At 39.4% G+C, this 23791-nt stretch overlaps 1 protein-coding gene across 1 annotated transcript in view; it reads left to right on the top strand.

Annotated features, from left to right (window-relative positions):
• Positions 1-1146: 1146 nt before the first annotated feature.
• Positions 1147-23791, top strand: part of syt6a (synaptotagmin VIa) — a 49700-nt gene continuing 27055 nt past the window's right edge. The window contains exon 1 of the mRNA XM_080899760.1: positions 1147-1300. The gene's annotated coding sequence lies outside the window, so the exon portion shown is untranslated. The remainder of the gene's footprint in view (positions 1301-23791) is intronic.

The following is a 23791-nucleotide window of genomic DNA, read 5'->3' as shown; positions in this document are numbered from 1 at the left end:
ACTAGTGAAACTGCTAATCTCCTTGGGTGCAATGTTTTAAAACTTTAAAGATTAAATATGAATCAAAGATAAGCCAACATATGGCACTACCATTCAGGAGTTTTAAAGCACTCTGCACGAGCAACTCTGAGTAATGCATTATGGATTAGCCGCTGTAACGCTTAGCAAAGAAACCCTTTCCCTTGATAGCGCTGTGCTGTTCATGCTATCAAGAACACATTATGTTGAATGCCTGGCAATTGCACCATCTCACACATGTGGGCAGTGCCTCAGTGCAATTAATTTCTATTTATTTTGTCAGTGTTGCGCAGCCACAAGGTGCTTCTGCAGTGGGAGCCTCTGGTGGTGGTATCGTCCCCCTGCAGACCACAGGCTTTCGAGGAACTAATGCTAATCTAGATAGAGGGAAGGGAAGACTGGGGGGGATGCATTTTCTCCCCCCCATCCCTCCACCTCCTCTTCTTTCCCTCTCTCTGTTGAAGATTGTACTGATTGTGCTGCAATATGTCGCATGACCATGGTCAGAGCTGCAGACTGGGGTGTAATTTCTCCAATGCTTATTAAATCAGTGGTGTATGCCTCTTGAAGCAGTGTATGGATGTACATGTGTTCATCACAGCAGTTTACCGCAGGATCTCTTGACACAGAACAAAGCGTGTTGCTCAAAAAAAAAATTAACTCCCTTTTGATCCTTCATGGCACATTTGCTTAATCTCATCCTATGAATGGGAATAAAACAACTCTCTGAATTTGAATTATCTGGTCATCTATTCAAAGAAAAGCTTTGATATTTATGAGGATCCCCTCATCAATATTCATGGCTCTAAACTTATGCGCGTGTACTTTTTTTGCTGCATTGCCTGTGTTTTTAGAGAGCGAATAATTGTTTCTTTACTATGTTTCTGGTTTGTTTCTCTCCTTCACTACATGTTTGTCTCAACAATGTTTTCCACTAGAGAAATTCAAGTGGCTTAAGGGTATTTTAGCATAACAGGATTGAAGTGAGAGGCTATTGAGCTTGTTTGACTGTTCGCTGGGCTGAGTGAAGGACCTGCCCCTAGACATTTGCACTACAGTATCCTGCTGACTTGCTTGCTTGCTCACACTGCCATAGAAACAGGGATCCTGAGTGCAGTGGAGGCTCATTCTGTTCAGGAGCAAGCAAGGGAGTGGATCGAAGGAGAGAGTGAGGGGCAGAAACAAAAAAGAGGCAAAAGAGAAAGAGAAAAGTGAGCGAGAGAGAAAGAGGGGGAGACAGTAAAGGATCAAGGAAAGGGAAAAGTGCGAGACACTGTCACTGGTGAGTACAAAGCTGTCACAGCAGATTGAATCAGAGATTCAAATCTGATGCTTTGAGCGCCTTTTTTTCCTTGTTTGGTTGTTTCTGACGAATGCTTGGATTCAGTGCCCGCTGAGGTGCTGTGAAACAGGTTGCAGCATGCCAGTTTGTGTGGGGATGCGAGAGTGTAGCGCTCGTAGTGCTTCGCACTCAGTTGCAGACGCAGATGCAGAGCAGCAGTGGCTTTTCATTTGTTAATCAGTCTTTAATACAGTTCTTCGCTAAACTGCACTGTATTTACTTTTGAATAATGCACGCTGATATGAAAGTACTTCTCTTTTGGCAGCCTTTCTAACTATATCATACTCTTCTCTATCATTTATGAAGCACCATGTTAATATTTGATTACAGTGGATGTCTGCAGCTGCACTTTCCGCCTCTATCTTACGCACCTCTGCCCATTATCTTGCTGGCTGAACCCGGGTGAAAATATGGTGATATTGATTTGTCCTTTCCATGGCTTTTATTAATAATTGAACAGCTGAACCGGTGCTTTGTGTTCACCTGTATAGTAGAGGTGAGGAGAGTTACTCAGCTGCATAGCGTAAAACATTAAGTTGGGTCACTGCTTTCTGTGCGTGTGAGTGCATGTCTTCTATTTGTGTCTCTGTCTGCTTCTGTGTTCACACGCTTATGTCACTTTTGTTCTCTCCTTCTCGCTCTTGCTGGGTTTGATCAACGTGCATCATGACACTTTGATGAAGCGCCAGAGCTGTGGGGCTAATAGAGGAGAGATACAGCAGGATAGCCTGTGCCTCATGTCAGCCTGAGTAGGAGGAAATTGTGTTATTCTGATCAGCGTCTGCCATGTTGTCACTTGGGATTTAAAGTACTTCATCTGTGATAAGCTTTCATTCCTGCCTTGACTTTATTAGAATGTGTGTAAGGAAATATCTGCTACAGAAATGTACAACTTGTTATTTTGGGCTGAGCCTTAATCCTCCTTATGTTTATCTCTGCGGTTGGCTTAGATCCCCTGCCTCCCTTCACCTGTTCCTCCAGTGCAGTTATATATTATTCCCTCCTTTCAGTGGCAGCAGCAGCTTTGGGAGGCTAAATCAAACAAATCCAGCCAGACTTATCAGTTTTCTGCTGGCTCGTGCCATGACTGGACCCCGGTGGCCTTCCTGGGAGGCTACGTATATGTGTGTGTTCATGGATGTGCAGATATACATGGTTACAAAGACTGTGTGCGCTCGGGCAGGCGGTCTGAGCAGTGGTGACATGATTGTGTGTGATGAGGATAGCCGCAGGGATCGTTTGCGTTTCTTTGTGAGCGGATTCAGGGATTCTGGCATTTTGTCTTCTTTCCTCCCTCCTGTGACATGTTTTATGACTATCTTGTTAAAATGTCACTCACCAAGGCTGGACTGTAAAATGTCCCTTTGCGGGAGCTTAGTGTGTGAACAATAGTGCAGGGCGGTGTGATAAACCCGCTAAAGCACACAGCTGGGAGTACACGCCTGCAGGATGGGTGAGATAATACTGAGCTCTCTGATGTCCCCCTCCAGGCACAATTTGTTTCAATACAATATAAAACTGGGCGGAATTTTGACAGCCATCCGGTGTGAATCAATACCCCTGCTGTCCATGAGAGGAAACAATATTCCTCTTGTAAACAAGAGGATACGCCATCTGAAAATGATTGTACTGGTTTAGCGGAAGCACAAGAAAGTAATGTTAAATAAACCACCCAGGAAAGAGAAGGAGAATGCAACGCTCATGAGGTGGCCTTATGTGGCACCTCTGAAATAAAAGCGTCTGTTTGGCAGGTAGAGATGGGTTCAGATCAACGAGGCCATGTGAGTGCATTATACAGCCAAAGAGTCTCTTACCAAATTTCTTACCTTACAACTTCTCTTATATGTCTTTTTGCCTCCCAGCTAAGAAGACCGACTGGAAATGTCAGACTGCCTCGGCTGAAATACTCACAATATACTTGCACCCATGAGAAACAGGGAAAAAAACAAAAAAAACCCAAATCCATCAAGGTTTTTTAGCCCCAGTCCCAACGTGAGACCCTATCTGTTTCTTTAACACAACAGTAATATCTTCTAAACCTTGATTTATAGCCCTCATTTAATCCCTATAGAACCTAAGCTGTACTGGGTGATGCTATTTTGGCATTGCATGTAATTTCTAGGAGTTTGAGCTAATAAATATACTTAACACTTGCAGGAATGGCATAATAGTTCAGAAATTATTGAAGTTAGAAAACACTGGCTCTTGTATTTACCATTGCGAAGAAGGAAGATACAATTGCAACCTTTTACATTTTGTTTAATGAAGAATTATCCCTGCGCTTGTCGATACAGGCTACTGCTTCACATGGCATGTTACTCCCAAACAGACCAATCACAGCTGTTGTGGTCTGTGTCAAGGTACCTTTCTGGGAAAGTGCCCTAAAACAAATCCAATTTAAATCGGATACTTTGGCACAAGCCACTTGATACATTTACCAAAGGTCTCGACTGAAAAATATTGAGTTTAAATGGAGAAAGCAACTCCTAAAATTGATGCAGTTTGCTTGAGAGAAGATGTACTGAGCTACTCAGTCAGTCAAGCCTAATTCATATTGAGATGCTTTAACTGGGAATAGCTGGAGGTTGTGTTTCTCTGATAGAAAGAGAGACTTAAAGTTTAATAAACGTCTGTGACATTAACACCCGTATTGTGTTCACACCCTGTCATTTTCACTCTTGTATACAACTATTTTGCTGCTGAGCACAGGTTTGAGACAAACCCCATCAGTGCTGTTAGTTTGTGTTGAACAGAACACACTAAAAATAGGAAAGCTCAGATATTTTCTTTTATTCTGACACAGTTCTTTCAAAGTAACTCCAGTGGGCTTGCTGTCTGCTATCAGCTCATTCTGTGACCCTTTTGATTTGGTGTAAATAAAGTTCAGTGCATCATGCATGCACAGCAACTAGCAAGTAAAATTAATTGAATCTGCACAGCCCCCCCGGTGAGGAGCAAACGCCATTTTCCCTGACAGGAAAAATAGGAAAAAGAGTTAATGAATGTTACGGAGCGGGGACTAATATGAGGTGACACCCCTTCAGCCTTTCGGCCCTGCAGAATCTCCCTTAGTTAAAGTATAAATGTATTAATTATCCTTTTAGCTGACCATTATTTTCTTGTTTAATTAAATTTCACTGACAATTTTGTGTAACCTTAACAGTAGATGATGTCTTCTTAAGGCCGAATTTACCAACTTTATGAATCACAACCTAAGCTCCTAACAAGAAAATGTGAAGACTGGAGAAAATAAATCGGATTTGTGCAACAAAGTTTTGTTTTCGCTCTTTTTAACCTTTCCCGTGATTCATCTCGTGAAGCATCATTTTTCTGTGTGCAATCCACAGGAGGGCTCTCGACACAAAAGCAGCAAAATCTCCCCAAGTGTAAAAGTATTCTCCAGTGAATAGTTTTATTATAAAAGTTGCCACAGAGTAACTGAAAGTTTAAACACTTAGTTTCTTCAGCTTGCTACAAAGAAGCTAAAAATAATAAATAATGAGGAGCTACTTTAAAACATTCTCAAACCTATTCCTCAACATATTATTGAGGAAATGTACCCATAATTACACTTTTTAGTGATCAAATAAATAGAAATATTAAGAGATTCAAGGCAGTCATGACTGGCAGTGAGTGTAACAGGTTTTATTTCATTAAGGCTCGGGCACTACCGAGTTCTTACTGGAACTCAGCTGTATCCCAAACCTTTGATCACAACCTGATATTGCTGCTGAATGCTGACCTCCTCCCCAAACACCACCAGCAAAGATAAGATCAAAACACCCCGAAGGCACTGTGTGGCTCTGTTTTTGTTCGGTGTAGAGAATATAAATTTAGATTTCTCCAAACAGTCAACCTAAAAAGTTGATATGTTTCTGCGTTGGAGGTTACATCTCAGAATGTTTTCCAGTACAGAAAAATTGACTAACGTTAAAAGTTGACTAACACTAACAAATTTAAACAGATATTAGTAATATCGTTGCATATGGTGCAAAAAGCTTCTGAACTGCATCTCCATTGCACAGTTAATAATCATTAATAAAGATCGGATTAATCAATGCACATTCAGAGAAGAAAAATGGTGTTAGCTGCTTTGCTGAGCAACAATAATGTTTCCTTATGATGAAACGTAGTCTACTCACCATTTTTCTTATTATCAGCTGAGATGTAATGCATCATGAGGCTAGTGGCTTCTGAGCAACTGGGTTCCAAATGTCAGGCCACGGTCGATTCAACAGCGTCAGAGTGATGGATGCATCATTTCCCCATGCTGACTTGTTGTTTGCTGCCATCATTTAGGACCCCAAGGCTAAGGTCAGGTCAACCTAAGGTCATGCCCACAAAAAAATGTGATGTGGCATTTTTTACCAAATGAAGGTTAAATGTGATTTAATGTATCCTTAATAAGTATGTGAGAAATTAATGTGTCCCTGCTGACACCTACTGGAGTTGAGCCACCACAGAGATGGTTCTAGATATTCTGGCAGGTGTTTTATACCTGGATGGATTTCTTTTTTTAAAGCATTAGCATCGCAGAGGTACGGTTGAGATCATAATGAAGGCCAAGAGAGAAATTGCACAGTAAGCACACACTAATGGGCATCATTGCTGGCATGATTCAATTACCAGTAGGTTTCTAGCTACACTTTGATTTTCATGCAAGATTAATTTAATGAGATACTGCAGACCGATCACAGAGCAAATTCAGTATAAATGCTCTGTTTCTCAGGCGTGGATTAAACCTTCTTTGAGACTAAAAACAATATCAAATGTCATTTATTTTATTTCATTTAGATTATGCTTAGGTTTTATCTATATTCAGGAAACCAGATGAAAGGGTCTACTTTAGGTGAACCACCGTGTACCAAAACTCCAGCTTCAATGTATCTTGGTATTGATTCTCCATCATTCGATCAAAAATGTCCCATGGGTATTCAATTAGGCTTCCATCTGATGACTGCAAAGATCAAAGCATATGATTTATATTACTTTCATGTTAAACCATCGCCCAGTATTGATTGGACCACTGTCATCCTGAAGGAGATCCCACTATTAGAACAGAAATGCTTTATCATAAGATGAAGGTGATCAGTCAGAATAAATCTGCATTGATTTGCAGTGACCCTTCGCTTTGAGAGAACAAGGCTACCCAAACCACGCTATGCATAAAGGTCACTGGATCCCATTAGAGTCCAGATTTTCCCTTTGAATCTAACAAAGTGATGCTATACAAATGGGTGATAACTTCTAATAATGATAGGTGGTTTCTGGCAACTTCTCCCTATTCTTAAGCAGGCTGAACAAACATATATCCAATTTAGGAAGCCACAGCGTCACTAATTTAGATATTACACTCATTTTTATTTTATTCTGTACAAAATATGTTATGCAGTGAGCTTTAGAAGTTTTGGAAGGTGGATTTTTCATACATTTGTGCAAAGCTGGGATGCCTGTTTCCTCCAGTTTCCTCTCCTGCAAACCAGTGACAGGCTTCATGTTAATGAACAGTGTCACTGGTATAGATCTTAACACTCTTGAAAGCCAATAAAATTATTTCCAAGTTGAATGAATTAAGCATCAACCAGCATTTGGTGCTCATCCCAAATCCACAGTGAAGTTTTAGCATGGTATTATATGCAAAGTGTAATCAAGAGACAGATTTTTACCAGGCAATGCAAATAAAGGTAAATATGCACCAACACGAGGTGAAATTATTTTAACTTTTGAGAAATAGTTGTTGATGCTGTCAAGGCTAGCGGGGCAAGCCATGTGCAATTTAGTAATGGACCCAAGATACAGGCACGGCTTGTGATGAGAATGAGTTTTATTGTGACAGTGACGGTGCAAACAGCAAAGGAGGTGGCAAGTGCAGAACCTAAGATTAACTAAACTGGAAAAAACGAACAAAAAGACCTGAAACAGAGACGCAGGGAGACTCTGGGAAACAACACAGGATAAGGCAAAGGAAATAACGCAGACGAACCAGGAACAAGCAGGAGAAAACACAGGGCTCATTTACACAAAAGGGCAATCGGAATAAGAAACAGGAGGGAGTCACAGCTGGGATTAATTGGACATAAAGAGACAAGGGGAAGCAAAACTAACCACACTAACATAGGACATGGCACTGTCAAAATAAAACAGGAAATGACATGAACACAGAGACACAATACTAACACAGCACAGCAGGAGCACAGAAACCAACCTCAGAACTGGAAAATCTTAATCAGAATTAAAGTGAAACCAAAGATAATAACAATGAAAACAAAACCACTGAGTCCACAGACTCAGGACTGTGACAGATGCTGTGTTATAAATGTCTGCTAGCTGAGATTCTCTCACAGAGTGTGGATTCTCTTCACACCACTGACAATTAAAACTCAAGGACGAGCTTATTGCTGCCATGCATGAGCATCAGAAGAATTTATTCCACTGTTAAAGAGAAACAGAACTAAAAAGGAACAAGTTTGGAGAACAGTATGCAAAAAAGCTAGGACTTTGGAAAATATTAATGTTAGCAGCTTAATTTTAAGGAGCACCGATACTTTGGAAGGAAACAGTCATCCCGTTGGCTGGTGTTCCAAAAACATTTTAGGTAGCTGCTAAAAGCTATGCAGCCAGGCGCTAAGTAGCTTTTAGCCATGGAAGCCCATTTCCGCCACTAAAAAAAGAAAAAAGTATCCATAACTCAAAATTTCAAGTTATCTTCTCAAAATTTTGACTTATCAACTTGGAATTTCGAGAAAAATAACTCGAAATTTCGAGTTAGCGCTGCCAATCAGTAAGCCCTACATGTATGATGTCATTTTCTTGTTACCTGGAAGGATATGGCACAGAAGAATGTGTACTCAAAACTGGATCGTGAGCTACCAATGCAACAATTTGGCACGCCAAATAGTAACGCCATGTGATTCAGCTAATAAAGCAAGGACTTCATCATTTGTGAAACCACTCAGCAATTTGTGCATTTCATGACTGGCTATAATACTGGTAGCTTAGCTGTAGCATTTTTAGCTGAGGGCTTCAGCTTCCGGGTAACAAGGAAATGATGTAATTCAAATAGATTACTGATTGCCAGCACTAACTCGAAATTTCGAGTTATGTTTCTTTTTTTTTTCAGCTTTACTGTTAGAAACAAAATGAATCAACAAATTGAATAAGCTAACCTCTTAGCGAAAACTATTCTGTAAAATTCCATCAGTTCTTTTATATTAAAATGTTGTACTGACAGCGCCATGACAACAAACAGCCCTTATTATTATATATTATTAATATTGTGTAGATGAGAGATTAATAATATCTCTTCTACACATATATTTCTTTACTCTGTCTTTTAAGCAAACACTATTAAAACATCCATTACACTCAGCCTCTGGTAAACAATCAGACATTTTAATAGGCTCTTAAGAATGTGCCAAAACATTAGCATTTCCATTATGTTTCTCCCACATATTTTCCCTAAGCCTAATCAGAGACATTAAGAAGCTGTAGAGTCTTCTCACAGCTTCACATCAGTCACACCCTCTCCTCACATGACAGGAATGCTCCAAGTCGCATTTATTCATCATGATTAACAATGTAATATTTCAGGGCAATGAAGCAGTTTGAGTGGAGCAAAAGCTTTCACTGTGAAATACCAAACACTTAGAACTTGTGCTTATAATGGATGTAACACATCAATTTAAAATCCCTGGTGGTGAAAATTATTGAAACTCAAAATGTTCTTAAGCCATTTTTACAGGGCCAGGATGCAAGCTGTTATTGCTATAACCCTGGAAATTTAAACTTCCATATTGTGGCACGCAGGAAGCATCAGCCAAATCAATAAAGTTCCTCCACCCTCGTAACATCATAAATTGCCACCTTTTATTTGATAGCATTGTGCAGTCCACCTGCCCCACTGGTGTCAGGATTTCTTGTATTTGTAAAGCTTCGAACTCCAGCTGCTTTATGACATTGCTTTCCTCCACATCTCATATAAAAGAAATCATATATGATTTCTTATATGTAGTTATAACTACATACTGGAAATAATATTTATAGCCCTCTGTTCGGTAAAAATTCATTAGCTGCGGAGTGACAGGACGATGGATCAGGCAGGTCGCACATGTATCACAGGTCAGGTGGCGTGTTTCTGACTGACAACAAGGGCAATGATGAGGTGACGCAGTTTGGGGTTCAGGACACCTAAATGACGGGGAACAAATCCCTGCATGTCACTATACTGAGAACAACCCAAAGGAAAGAATAATGTTGGGTTTATCCCCTGGAATTGCTTCAGCATTGGAACATTCGGAATGATTTATGTCCAGTGCCAATGCTCAATGTCAATATGGAAAATAATGTGCCCATGTAGCAACGGGGGGTTGTAATAAGGTCTCAAGAGCCTGATGCTAGCAGGTTTGTTTATATGAGCACATCATTTACATACTCACCTGTGGCTGGACATTTTCTGTTTCACAATAATAAAAAAAAGTTAATATCCTGAACAAAATGTCTTCAATCATTGTTGTCGAGCCATAATGGCTCATTAAATGTGTTTATAGCCACCATAGTGAGGGAGAGGAACTGGAGAGACCGTTTTAATCACTTTATTGAGAAATTACACTTAGTTTTACATTCACAAGGACCACAAACAGCTGGGCAACAGTTATTAGTAACATACCTCCTCACAAGTGGCATCTCACCCTATTATAGATATATATATGAAGAACCACTTTCGAGGTCTCCACTCCTGTTTCTGATAAATTTCAGAGCTATCACAGAAGACGATGCTAGCTAAGCTAGCTGCATGTTACCAGCTGTCCTTTGATCACCCCATTGCATGATTCAGTATTGTTACTATTTAGCCATTTAGTGGGTTGAAAGCATCCTTTATCAGATTAATTTTGATTGTTAATCTTGCAAAATAATCCCATTTAGATTCTTGAGACAGTTTTTTTTCCCTTTTAGGTGCTCTTTATATAAAAAAAAAATATATTGCTCTGTATACGTGTAGAAGACACTGTGTGGCTCTTTGGTCATGATAATTTGGTAACTAAATTAGCTTTTTTGTTTTTTGAAAAAAGATGGCATTAAGTTTCTTTATTAAAAATGATTTGATTAATATTTATTACTGTAAAAAACAAAACAAAATGGTATCTCTTACAGTGAACCTGTCAGCATCTGTCCACTCTCGGTTCAGTTTTTGCTCTCATACTGCAACTGATTATAACCAAGGAGATAACATCAGTGTTTCACGTGTGCCTGCTGGGTAGTTTTAACCATTAAAAATAGCAACAAATCGGAGACCAGACAAAAGCCAACAATGGGTTTCTCAGTATTTTTGGAAATGTGGTTCCTACAACTTTCAAAACAAGTAAAATTTTAAATGCATGATTTATTATTAGTAAAAGACGAATAGATAAATTAACTAATTAAGTTGAGCTTATTCAGTTAAGAAGACTTGGTTGCTGTTGTCCAAACACTGATGGGAGAAATACTGTATTCAGTTGCATTAAATATCTTCCTGGGTCTCTGTGTTTCTTTGCAGTTCTTATATTCACACCATCAAAATGAACTGAAGGGAAAAAAAAACACCCATCTCTCTCATAATATTATAATGTTAAATATCCATTCCAAAATAAGGCAAACTTTAAAAGAGACAATTGAATTTAATGAAGCAAATCAATGTTCATTTATGGTTTGCCTCTGGAAAGTCACAGTGTAGTCTGTGTTGATAAGCAATCAGTTCATTTGGCAGCGCACACCTTTCATCATTTTTCATCTACCAATTTGTATTTTCTATTTTTAATTCAATTTTGTTATTTTCTCTTAAATAGAAGAGAAGCAGGCCTGTGAAGCTCTGCTGTCTAGTTCAATATTTGCTCAGTGCAAATGGCCCCCCAAGAATAAAGGCAACCAGGCACACTGAAAGCCATGTGCCAAGAGATAGGGGATCCTGGTCAACAAGCAGGTTAATTGCATGATAGGACCAGATGTTAATACTGGACTGAACTCGACACAGACGGACTCATGGGAAGCTTCCCCTGTGGCTTCCGATTGGCTGCAGAAAACAGCAAATGATATTTGACCCTATGCAGTATGTGCACAGGCCAAAATATATTGAATTCTGTAATGAGAAATATTTTAAGTTTCCTGGGTAGATAACTTTTTTTTTTAACTGTTTGGAGGAAGTGAAGATGCGGAGGAGAGGGGAGACTTCACTTTGATTAACTTCACACTTGTGGAGGAGATAACAGCCTTCTGAGTGGCTCTCCTGGGCAGATTATTGAGTGTGAGTGCTGGCATATTGCATGAACCCTCTGAAGTCCATTAGCAAACTCAAGTCATTACAAACTGAGACAGTGGAAACTTAAGTCTAGAGAACTGACGTACAAAAACTGATTGATGCTGAAAGTTATGATGAAAAAAAATGTAACTGTTTAGACTAAAAAGTCTCAGAAAACAAGACTCCAGCTTTGTAATTCAAATTCAGAGGTAATCAGACAGGACTGCTGACACAGCTATAAACAAAATGGGAGCTTTCATGTTACTTCAGAGTTACAAATATTGATTTTAATATTTTATTTGGATTTTGGTGGATAGTTGGAGTTAGTATCGATAGTGCCACATGCCACTTTTTCCCTGAATTAAAGGAAGCTTGTTGGACTCGCCCACAGTAGGAGTTCTCTGTAGAAAGAGCAGGATTGAGGGTTGAAATGCAGAAAAAACTGGTTGGGCAGGACCTTTTCTTGGATCATTTATTACTGAATACAAACCCACCTTACATTCATTCATCTTGCAAGAAAGAGTGAATGTGAAGAGAAGACATGCAGACTAACTACAATAACCACTTGCAAGTTGCAAAAAGTCAACACTATCGTAAGAGCATCATCATTTCTCTGTGCTTTCAAAAATAAATCACAGTATAAATCAGTCTTATCACCTGATGAAGCTGTGATAAGAGTTCAATAAGTTTTAGGTACACATGGATTGGCTGAGTTTAGAGAAAGACAACCACATCACGAAATGACGCATGTAAAGCAGGACCGAAATGCAGGACACAAAGACAGACGATGTGAAACAAAAGCAAGATGCATAAAAAGTCTGTGAAGACTAAGTACAAAAGCTCAGAAAAAAGGTACCTAACACCACATGGGGATTCACAGAAGACATAAATAGACCAAGAATAAAGACTCGAAGTATAACTCATTAATCTTGCAGAAGTAAAGAGAGGATTATTTATACACAGAAGGTGATCAGAGAACAATCAACAGGTCATCAACACAGGTGAAGACAATCAGGACATTCAGGGGAAGACAGACAGGAAGCAAAACCAACACAGGACACAAAAGAAAACAAACCTTCAAAGTAAAACAGGAAATAACCAAAGGAGACTGAAACTGTCAGGGCTCTGTGTGCGGGCAGGCAGAGATGAGGATCCAAATGCAGGACTCGGAAAATGGAATGTTACTCAAAAAACCTCAGCTTTATTGCTGGCAGGAAAACAAACATGAAGTGAGGACGGAACACTGAGACCAAGAACACACAGGCATAATCTGATGGTACGACGCGACACTGAGCATGGGAAAACACAGGGCTTATATACACAGGGTAGTAACGGGGGAATCGGCAACAGGAGGGAGACACAGCTGGGAGAGATCAGGGCTAACGAGACAGGGGGAACAAAGCTGCACATACTAACATCAGACAGGAACAAGAACCTTCAAAGTAAAACAGGAAACAAAACACACTTTACTAAGACACAGACTAGACAGAGACAGACTTGACACTGACCAAAGGCTACTAAATGATAATCATAATCACAACAGTATCAGATCATAAATCATAATATAGAAAAACACCAAGATAACTGAAACACCAAGTACCAGAGAAACATAAAGGAAAATCCATGATGCAAAAGTACCAAAACATAATGAACTCAAAATACTGGGTCCAACGGACCCAGAACCGTGTCAGAAACAGAAGTGAATACTAACATTTACCAAGGAAGCACTCAAAGGAGACATTGTAAACATGGACACAAGAAGGCTCACACTAAACGGGAAGCTAGAAAAGGGAATACAGGAGAAAAAAGACAAACCGCATTGACAGGGGGAGGAACAGACAGGGAAACACTGCACTTTACTAACAGAAACCAAGAAACCAAAACTCGTAACTAGAATAACCATTAGGTAAAATAGGAAACAAACACTCAAAGATGTCACAAGAAATAAACCTTGCAGTGCACTAGATTAAAGAAATCAAAACAGGAACCCAGAAATTGAATAAAGACAGATATCAAAACTTCAGGCATGTGAAATGACAATAAAAAAGCCCAAAATGAAAAATATTTGCAATAAATTTAAAACCAAAAATTAAATAATCACTGCAGGTAGTACATCATAACCAAAAACTTTTCTAAAACCCTACATCATAACCTGAAATGCACCTCCCTAGAAATTTGTAGTCAGTGCAGCTGTGATTGGCCTGTTCAGCTTCGGCCTTCCCCTCTAAACATTTCTAGCCACTTCTTCTTCTGCAATCAGTAAGTATACATTAAACTTTACTGTCAGAAGTCTGCTTGACATCCTCTGTCCTGTACAGCGAAGCAAGTTTAATCAGAAATATTTTGGCAGACTAACTGTTGTGTGTCAGATATGGCACACTGGAGACATTACTCTTCAAACCTGACAAAGTGCTGTTTTTATTGGTCTTTCAAGGGGAATCAGTGTAGATGATTTTAATCAGCTTTTGTGCAGAGCCAGGACCTCTGCTCCCTCTTTATCAATCAGCTGGCCCTAACCTTATGGAGATGTCATACTGAACGTCAACACCAAGTGCAAAGTTAATTTAAATGGCACGGCCATGTCCTGAATGATTTCGTTAGTGTTACTTTGTGCAATTCTGAAGTTAAAACTCCCAGTGAGTGACAGGAGCACCAGTGAGAGAACTGCCACCTGCCACTGGAGTTGCAGAGATATGCAGAATGTGTCCTTCTCACAAGGTGACACATCATTAGCAGAGGCATTAGACACAGAGAGCAAACAGTAATAAAAATGCTGGGCAATGAATCCCATTCAGTAACTTTGTGTTTTGCACCTTTTTTCACTTTTTCAATCAACTTCTCATTTTGTACATCACAAAAGTACGGCATAGGTTTGAATAAAAAAATATGCTTACCCGGTGCATTTAAATGCCGGTCCTTTGCAAGAATCCTTGTGAGCTTGTGATGAATTGAAAATGATAGACTCATCTCACTATGGTCAAACAATAATGCCATGGTGCATATCTGCCAACAACTTTGACAAAAACTGTATTATTCGATACCCTGAGAATGAAAACAGGTTGAAACTGCACTGCTGCTTTAAGGGGTTAACTTAATTATGAGTAAATTATACATGGCTGGACAAAAACAACAGAAATCTGATTATTTTGTGCACTGTGAAACCAACACAAAATTCTACTTTGTTAATATAGAATTTAAAAAAGATTTTAAACCTTTATATCCTTTGGAGGTGTTTGGAAATTATACATGCATAAGCTGCGTCCTACTTAATCTTTAAATGATATGGATAACTACAGCGGAATATATTTGGCGTTTTGCATTCCAGAGGCAAAAATCTGTCCCAAAGCAGCCGAATCCTCGAGCTGTCTGTGTTTTCACAGTGACAGGTTCCTGGACACGACATCTCTGCGGCGTATTTTGACAAAACTCAGGCTGAAAAAACAAAAACCACCACCTGCTCCTACAGACAGCTCTAAAGTATTTGGACACATTTCTGGTTGACAGAATATCTTGGCCCCACAGGTTTCAAACTGTCAACCATACAGAGTGATTGAGCTGACTATTGGGGGCAAATGGTTTTAAGTGAATGTAGCAGAGACGCGGCATCGCCCCAAATCTTTTGTCAGCTCTGATGCTTCTGACATGTTACCCAATATTCACTATTTTTTTCTTTTTTCCCACTTAAAGCACCCGAGCTCACTTCAGGGAGGAAAGAAACTAAGTGTTGTGTCTATAAAAGGTTCTGTCCCCTTTTGTCTCACTGCCAACACAGCTGGGTGCTGTAATTGTACTGTTACCACTGTTGCTGTAAAAATATTCAATTCAAATTAAAGCAATGACTAATAGGGGTATTATATTTCATTGAGGCTGGTTTAGACATTTTTTTCCCTAAAGCATGAGCATCTTTTCCCACCTTAGCGTGAAAAGATGCTCACAGAAAATGTGAGGGTGTTATTTTTTTCCCACAGTCTCAGAGTCTGCTGGGGCCTAAACTCCTCTTCACATGTGGTGTCGGGGCTTTAGGATTTGGGGATCTGGAGGATTATGGGAGTTTCCGATTGCTCTGAAAACGACACCATGGGATACAGAAATCCAAAAATGGCTGAGGTACCCACATCAAGATTAGAGCGTATTATTTCACCCCTTAGGGAAAGCAGACAGGGAAGCTACTAGTGACAGCTTTGAAACAAGTGTGTTTGGGAAACATTTACAATTTAAGGGGATTGTACAATACAAAGCCTATTGGGGGCTAAAATCAGCTGTGCAAAGTCAGCTCACATTTCTAATTCCATGAAATGTCATTACCTGTTGTGTAATGTGTTCTTTCCCTGAACCAGTTTAATTTTTTCTGGAAGTTGGAACCATTAATAACAGATCTGCTTCACTGCTCTTTATGTTTGAGCTGAAACTAGTTTTAAAAGCTGCCGCAGGTTATTCAGTATTACTTGGAAAACGGTATCTCTGTACATTGTGGAAAGATGCAGAAACACATTAATTTGTCATGTCAGGTAAATACATGAAATCGCCAAAGACTGCTTTTTCTATCTTGTCATGAAGACAGAAGTTTTTCTGTTTTTCCCCCACAGAAATATCAGATGTCATAGCCTTGTGTGAAAGGCAGAAAAGATGAGTTATTTCAGTGTGTGGGGCACAGACAGCACCAGCACTCGCCACCATCCTCACAGACATCGCCCGAAATCTCGGGGGGTTTCTGTTTAAGAAGGCTTTTTTTTTTTTACCCCTGCTTATTCCTTTTCCTGTTTAAATTCCATATTTCAATCTGTGTTGTTAACATAGCCACAGGATTGCTGGGACGAGGGGGCACAATAAAGCAGTACTTTAAATTCTGCTGTCGACTCTACACCATATGTTGCCCAAATCGTTACAGAAATAAAAGCTGTAATAAAAGAAAAAGTCAATGCAAAGTAACATTTTAGAGGATTTTCAGTTTTCTTAGAAACATATCCAGAAGGAAGACATCACATCTGCTTCTGTCATATGGGGGAGAAAACAAGGACTTGAGTATGCAGAAGTAACATCGGGTGGGTGGTCCTAACTTCAGTCTACAGCTGTGGAGGGTAAATGCAATGTGTCTGCGTGCAGAAATAAATTCTCAAATTCAGGAAAATGTTAAAGTAAATATGAAAATACATAATACATCAACCGCTCCGCTTATTTTTACCAACCCTAACCTGTTATTTAGCTTTTTTTCTGCATCCCTGCATGTTTTATCTGCATGTTTATGCATAAATACATGTTACTGACCAGAGGGTTTAACCTATATATTCATATATGCCTGCATTCATGCATTAACTTATTTAAATTCCATCTATTTTTGTGCTACATACATCCATAATATAATGATTCATATAACTTAAACAACAGGTTAAATTTCCACTGTGACTGCAAAGAATGAGTCCACTTTATTGTGCAGGTCCCTCTTCTTATAAAACAGGCAGTTATTTATATTATTCATATAGTTCGCATATTGTTTTGTTCTATTGCATTCATATTTGAAAATCTAAGACATCACCATGCTACCTTTCACTCACCGCTTCTGTGCTTATCATCATCCACCAAATACCTTTTAATGTGTGAATTTACTTAGCAATAAAAGTGACTGGCTATACTAAATATGAAAGAACAAAAACCTTCTGTGCAGTCATTTAAATACTTAAAGCAATGTATTTTTTTATTAGCAGGATGTTTTAAGATCTGCCAGCATGTTCTCATCCCAGGGTGGAACATAACTTAAATTTGTCAGACCCACAAAATCACCATTAGAAGGATGGTGGGGTGAAGACAGAATGAGTTAAAGTAAATCAAGTAAATCTAAACCATAAAGTTTTTAGAGCCTAGAAAAGGTTTAGTTTAAAATAATACTTTCAGTTCACTGAGACTATTGTTGCAATCTTACTCGCTTAAAAATGACAGAGCCATCAGCCTCAGTAATCCCATAATCTGCATCAGGGCACAACGGCTGAAGCCCACCTTCAATATCAATGAGCTACAAGGGCAAGAGATTAATTGGTTCTTGCAAGCAAACACGGAGGATCCATACTTTCTCTAGTTATTGCGTAACTATGGAAACCAGGTCAGACCCTTAAGCACATTCGTCAAATAAAACAAAAAAACCCTTGGGCACCGTCACAAAATATCTGATGAAAGGAAGCTTGATTTGAACAAGAAACTAGGCCTGTACTGAAACGCACACAGTGGCAGCAGAGAGAGCGGCAACCTGTTGCATGCCTCAGCCCTCAATGTGCTTCAGCTTGTGGGAAAGGGTAAGCATGCCACAACGATTTGAAAGCGCTCGAGCTGCATTCACGCAAGGCCCATAGTTGAACATCCTATCTTCCATACTTCACTTCCCTGCCCTTTTCACCTGCCCTAAAGCCCAGCTTTGGAGTGAGACTGAGTCAGCCGCTGCAGTATTGATTGCGAAAAAGGCGTCTGCAGCATGAAAGGACCCCAAAAAGACCCCTTTGATTGGCTGCAGGATAGTGAGAGTCCACTCTTCTTTGGCGTGGGTGTGATCATTAATAGTGCGGTAAACCCTGAGGTCAGTTTAGTCTCACGGTGTCAGGCGAGGTTGTGTCCAGAGGGAGTAATATGTTCACGCAGCTCTGCTCCATTACCCATCTGTCTGGAGAGGAAGAACAATGGCTTTTCCATCACTCTCTATTCCTCAAGCAGTCATACCAGCTCTCTGTCTCTGTCTCACTATCACTGCTTCATTAGCTTTCTGCATTGAGTTTGTCACATCTTCTCAACACTGGCAGACAATAAAAGCACTCAGAAATTAGCAGCAAATTACTTTTGTCATTTCTATTTTTGTACCAGAGGCACAGGAAAAACTACCCTTCTCATTAACAGTGGTGTAAGATGGACGATTAAAGAAAAAAAAAATCTGTGTCTCTATTTCTTTTTATACCTTTACCCAGCATGGCGTCTGCCATAGAAAGTGCAAAAGTTCAAGAAGTGACAGTGGAGCTGTGATAGGAAGAAAAGATCACTGCACAAACATTTCCTCAATAAGCACTCTTGTCTGGATTTGTGTTTTGGCAGACTTTGTCAGGCAGAGCTTGAGTCCAGTTCAAAGTCTGCTCTCAGCCAAGTACAGGAAGTGTCAAGTGATTTTGAGCCAGGCTGAAATGTGTTATTATGTTCCTTCTTGAACTGCAAGCCATCAGCCCATCCTGAATCCACTGAGACTGCAAATGATCTGAAAACAGAAAACACCACGGCTGAAATTATGTGAGATACTGAGACTACAGGAATAAAAAGAGGGATCACATCCATTAAGGGTCAGAAAAGTTAATGTGTACAGCTTTGAGATTATTTTCTACTCAGAAATTAACTGTGAGGCAAAATGTGATGCAAAAGAGAGCATCTGTGTTTAGGACACTATCCCATTTCTACACTGAAAAAAAACCATGATTATTATCTGTTATTCAAATATTGGCTGTTTATGGCATTTGAATCATCACATGAGCCAAGGGGTGGAAAAACGGCCTTTGCTCATGTGAAACTTTGCCCTCGCCCATCATGAGACCTATTGAGGTCACCTGAGGCGAGGTGTGAGTGGGGTAGAAGCACGTGGGAAGGGATCTGTGGACTGCACCTCTGTTCAGTGATGGTCGTTCACAGTAAACACAAACGCAGTGGCCTCCTCTTCTCAGTTAAAAATGTGAACTTTGGCATCTTCTGACCCCAATAGGTGTTAAAAACCTGGCACTCTCCAAGTGTCTTCATTAACTCAAAGATGTCCAGTTGCCTTCTTTTTTCAAGATGCTAAGACTTTCTGACTCTTTTTTTGCAGTGATCAGCACATTAAGTATTTTTAAATATGTATCCACTTTTTTGTCATCTGTTGGCAGAGTATATACTTCTGCCTACTCCTTTTCTAACAAATGGGGGCTTCCATACAGCACCTGCATGTGGATCAATAGCTTCCTCTCGGGCCGTAGACAGAGAGTCAGAGTTGGCCATCACACATCCTCAGCCCTGAGTCTCAGCACTGGCTCACCCCAGGGCTGTGTGCTCAGTCCACTGCTCTACTCTCTCTACACACACGACTGCACTCCTCGCCACCACAGCAACATCTTTGTGAAATTTGCAGATGACACCACAGTGGTGGGGCTCATTTCCAAGGGAGACGAGTCTACGTACAGAGACGAGGTGGAGCAGCTGACGTCATGGTGTAAGGCCAATAACCTCCTCCTCAACACTTCAAAAACCAAAGAACTCATAATAGACTTCAGAAGGAAAAAGGCAGAGATCCAACCACTATTCATAAATGGGGACTGTGTAGAAAGGGTGGCAAGCTTCCGCTTCCTGGGAGTCAATATAGAGGAGAACCTTTCCTGGAGTGTGAACACCTCCGAGCTGCTGAAAAAGGCCCAACAGAGACTGTACTTCCTGAGAATTCTCAGGAGGAATAACATCACACAGAGACTGCTGGTGTCCTTCTACAGAGCCACCATTGAGAGTGTTCTAACTTACTGCATATGCATCTGGTACACTAGCTGCACAGGGGCTCAGAGGAAAGCACTCCAAGGGATCATTAACACCGCCCAAAAGATCACTGGCTGCCCTCTCCCCACACTGGAAGTTCTACACAACGCCCACTGTTTTAAAAAGGCCCAAAACATCATAAAAGACACCTCACATCCTGGCCACTCCCTGTTCGAACTGTTGCCCTCAGGCAGACGGTACAGGGCAATCAGAGCAAGGACTAATAGACTCAAACACAGCTGTTATCCAACTGCAATAACACATCTGAATACTACAAAAAAATGTCCATCACGCCACTCTTGTGTTAATCTATGCACGGTCTGAAGCATGTGTGTGGGAATGTATGTGAATGTTTTACTGTTATATCTTATTAGTATTTTAAGTATTCTATCTATTTTATTTATTGAATTTTATTGTTTTATTTATATTTTGATATTGCTAGGGATGATGCAATGATCGGGGACCATTCTTAATTTCGTTGTTCTCATGACAATGACAATAAAGTTTCTGATTCTGATTCTGAAATAATGGAATGATATTTTGTAATGATTGTGAAGGCACATGTTTGAAATAAAAAAAATGAAATAAACTTACTTCGTGAAGTGCTTTGTGCTGCACACTGTTTTTACCTCAGATACCTAACAAGCAAAAGATTTCTTAAATAAAAGGTGCGGATTTGTAGGACTCATATTAAGAAATTTTTAACTACCTGCTAAGACCTCCCGAGATGACCCTGCAAGCATAACATCCATCGTTATTCTAGTTAGGCCTATCTTTGCAAGTCATAAGCAATTTACAGCTGCCCTTGGTGGGAGAATAAAATTTTGCATGAGACTTTAAATATAAGTTATTTCTTACTGTTTGAGGATGAAGTTGAATCTACCTCTGTGAGCAGAATTAACAGAGCCAGCATGCGACCTTGGAAAACGTTAATAGATGCCGACTGGACAAACGTCTATCTTTTGCCAGTTCCTCAAAGAAGGGTTGTCTGTGTTTGTCTAAAGTGTGGTTGTTTGAAGTATCGTTTAGAGTTTTTCGTGTAGTTCTCTCTCCAGAGTTGAAAATGTGAACTTTAAAATACTTGAGTCTGAACTTTGTATTACAAAGAACTCATGTGTGCCTGCGTGTTTACACAAGTCACCTTGAGTAGTAGTTCACTGAAGAGGTTTTCAAACAGCGAGGCTCACTTTTAGATATTGTGTGTGCCTTACGGACCCCCTTATCAACACGGTCAGTACTTGGAGCTGCAGTATAAAAATACATACTCAAACCTAATATCAAATCAGAGCCTACAGGCATGATATACACTTATTTAAGCCTAATTCTAGTCAGGCCCTTACTCCCTCTCACTCCGTTAGTGTGTGGAGTCACACTTGAAGCTCATGAGGGGTCTCTTAAGTAAGGGGGTTGTAGAAATACAGCAGCAAGATTGGAGATGACCTTGTAATCAGCATACTAAGATCATGTCTACCACTTATTAGAAGATGTGCCTCGATTCAGTTTCATTTGGATGTTTTTATAATTTTCTTTAATTAGCCTATTTTTCTATATTCATATATTGGTATTTCTAGTCAATATTGGAATTTATTATCTAAAATATACAAAAATTGTGCATTTCTTTTTGTTTATTGCTGACATTCTTGAAATAGTCACATGCTTTACCTTCCCACAGTAGTTAGTAAGCTTAGACTCTGTGTTGGAGGGCTTCATAATCCACTTCCACTTTAGGCTATTTGGTCTGAAAAGCACTTAATGTGATGAATCCTTGATGCAAACATGTAAATGGAGTGAAAGTGTGTCGAGGGGACTGAACTGAATTTGGAGTTAGTGTGACTTTCCCTTCCAGAGGGCATTTTATATTTGTATTTCATCATAACTGAAAACCCTTAAACTTATCAAATATGACACAATATACACTTCTTGTAACCCTGAAACCTGACTCTAAGCCATGATGTTTTTATGCATTTTATTTAATGTCAGATAATTCGAATAAAACCTAATTGTTATCAGCTAATTCCCCATAGCTTTAATGTCAAATTACAAAAACTCAAACATGAATAAAGGTTTAAATATCAAGTAATATATTAAAACCAGGAAATCTTGACTTCCTATTTACATCCCCCAAAGCTCTAAAATTTAGTGCACGATTTTGCATTAAATGCAATAAATGGAGTGTCAAAATTCATCAATACTAACATGACTAAGACTCAGAACATCCCACAAACATGGAGGTGGCGCTGGGCACCAACTCAAATGTCAACCTGTGTTTGAAGATGTGTTGCTGCAGTGGAAAAGTTAAAAACAAACCAGAGTAAACATGTTCAAATGAAATTTCTTACCTGTCAAAATATTTTGCAGCGAAATATCGTCAGGACAGACATGCAGCAGCACATCTCACTGCACGGTGCAGGGTCAGCTTCAATTTGCCGTGACGGGGGATGAAGACTCGGCAAACGACTGTCCAGCTGAGATGAAGCTTTGTGGGGAGCTGTGTGAAATTTCAGATGACATAGAGAGGCCAGGGCTGTGGACAGCCAAGAAATCCTCTTCAGGCATAAATCCTCCAGACTTGAAATCCAGACCGCTGCTTGGCTAAGCTATAAATTCTTCTTAGTGGACTCTCCATTTAGTTTGAAATTTTAAACATCAAAGCTCTTAATTTGTGCAAAACGGGGGGTTGCAGATTCTAGGGATTTTTTTCCATAACACTTTGGACAAGTAAAAAATGAAACATGACGTAAAAAAACAGAAGCTATTTTCAAGTATTTTAATTCTTTGTAACTTTATACTTCTAATGTATTTTAGAGATAAATATTAAAGTTCCATGTTTCTTAAAACAATTGTAAACTTTAAAGCTTATTTAAAAGAAATCAAAGAGGTTTATGGAGTAAATGACCAGAGAAAAAAAATACTGATAATAACTGATAATAAATAAATAATACTTATATTTTTATACAAAACTAATAAGGATCAGCAGGTAAGGTGAGTGCATGCAGAAATTAAACCCACATAGGGGTGAACCATAAAATGTATATACTGTGTACATAAATACTGGACTGGCCTCGAAGTCTGAAAAGTGAAGATAATGTGTAAAGTGTCTTAAATCTGCATTCTTTCTCATGGCCAGCAGCTCAAGGCTCCAAAATGGGACTTCACAAACCAAAATGTGATGTCATTGTATAATGAAAACCAGAACTAAACAGCCAGATTTTAGAGAACCGCTTAAAGATACAAGAAGGTATTCAGTGGGAGTCAGCAGAGAGTTAAAAGGAAGGAGAACAGATAAGTGGGAAGACTAGAAACTGAAAGAGGTAAAGACAAGATTTTAAATACACAGGAGGAACTGATAAGGTAACAAGGAACCAGTAAAGGCAGGGCCAACCATCTCTAAGGAGGAAAAAGACAAGGACATGGAGTAAAAGCACCAGACAGAGATGCAGGGGAAATGATAAATGGACACAGACACAAAATTGTTTTTAAAAAATTCACTTAATCGTTTAAATAAACCTATAAGCTAAAATTATTCAAAACAGCATAAAAATACTGACTGCTGACTGCTATTAAATATAGCACATTAGCTGCCTGATTACTATTTGTATACTACATATGGTCTCTAAAATTAAAACCCTGAGTAAACAGAGCTT

This window comes from Rhamphochromis sp. 'chilingali' (genome assembly GCF_963969265.1).
Source record: "Rhamphochromis sp. 'chilingali' genome assembly, chromosome: 12".
In the NCBI taxonomy this organism is placed as follows: domain Eukaryota; kingdom Metazoa; phylum Chordata; class Actinopteri; order Cichliformes; family Cichlidae; genus Rhamphochromis; species Rhamphochromis sp. 'chilingali'.
The sequence above is the reverse complement of the archived record's forward strand: the minus strand, read 5'-3'. Positions and strand labels throughout refer to the sequence as shown.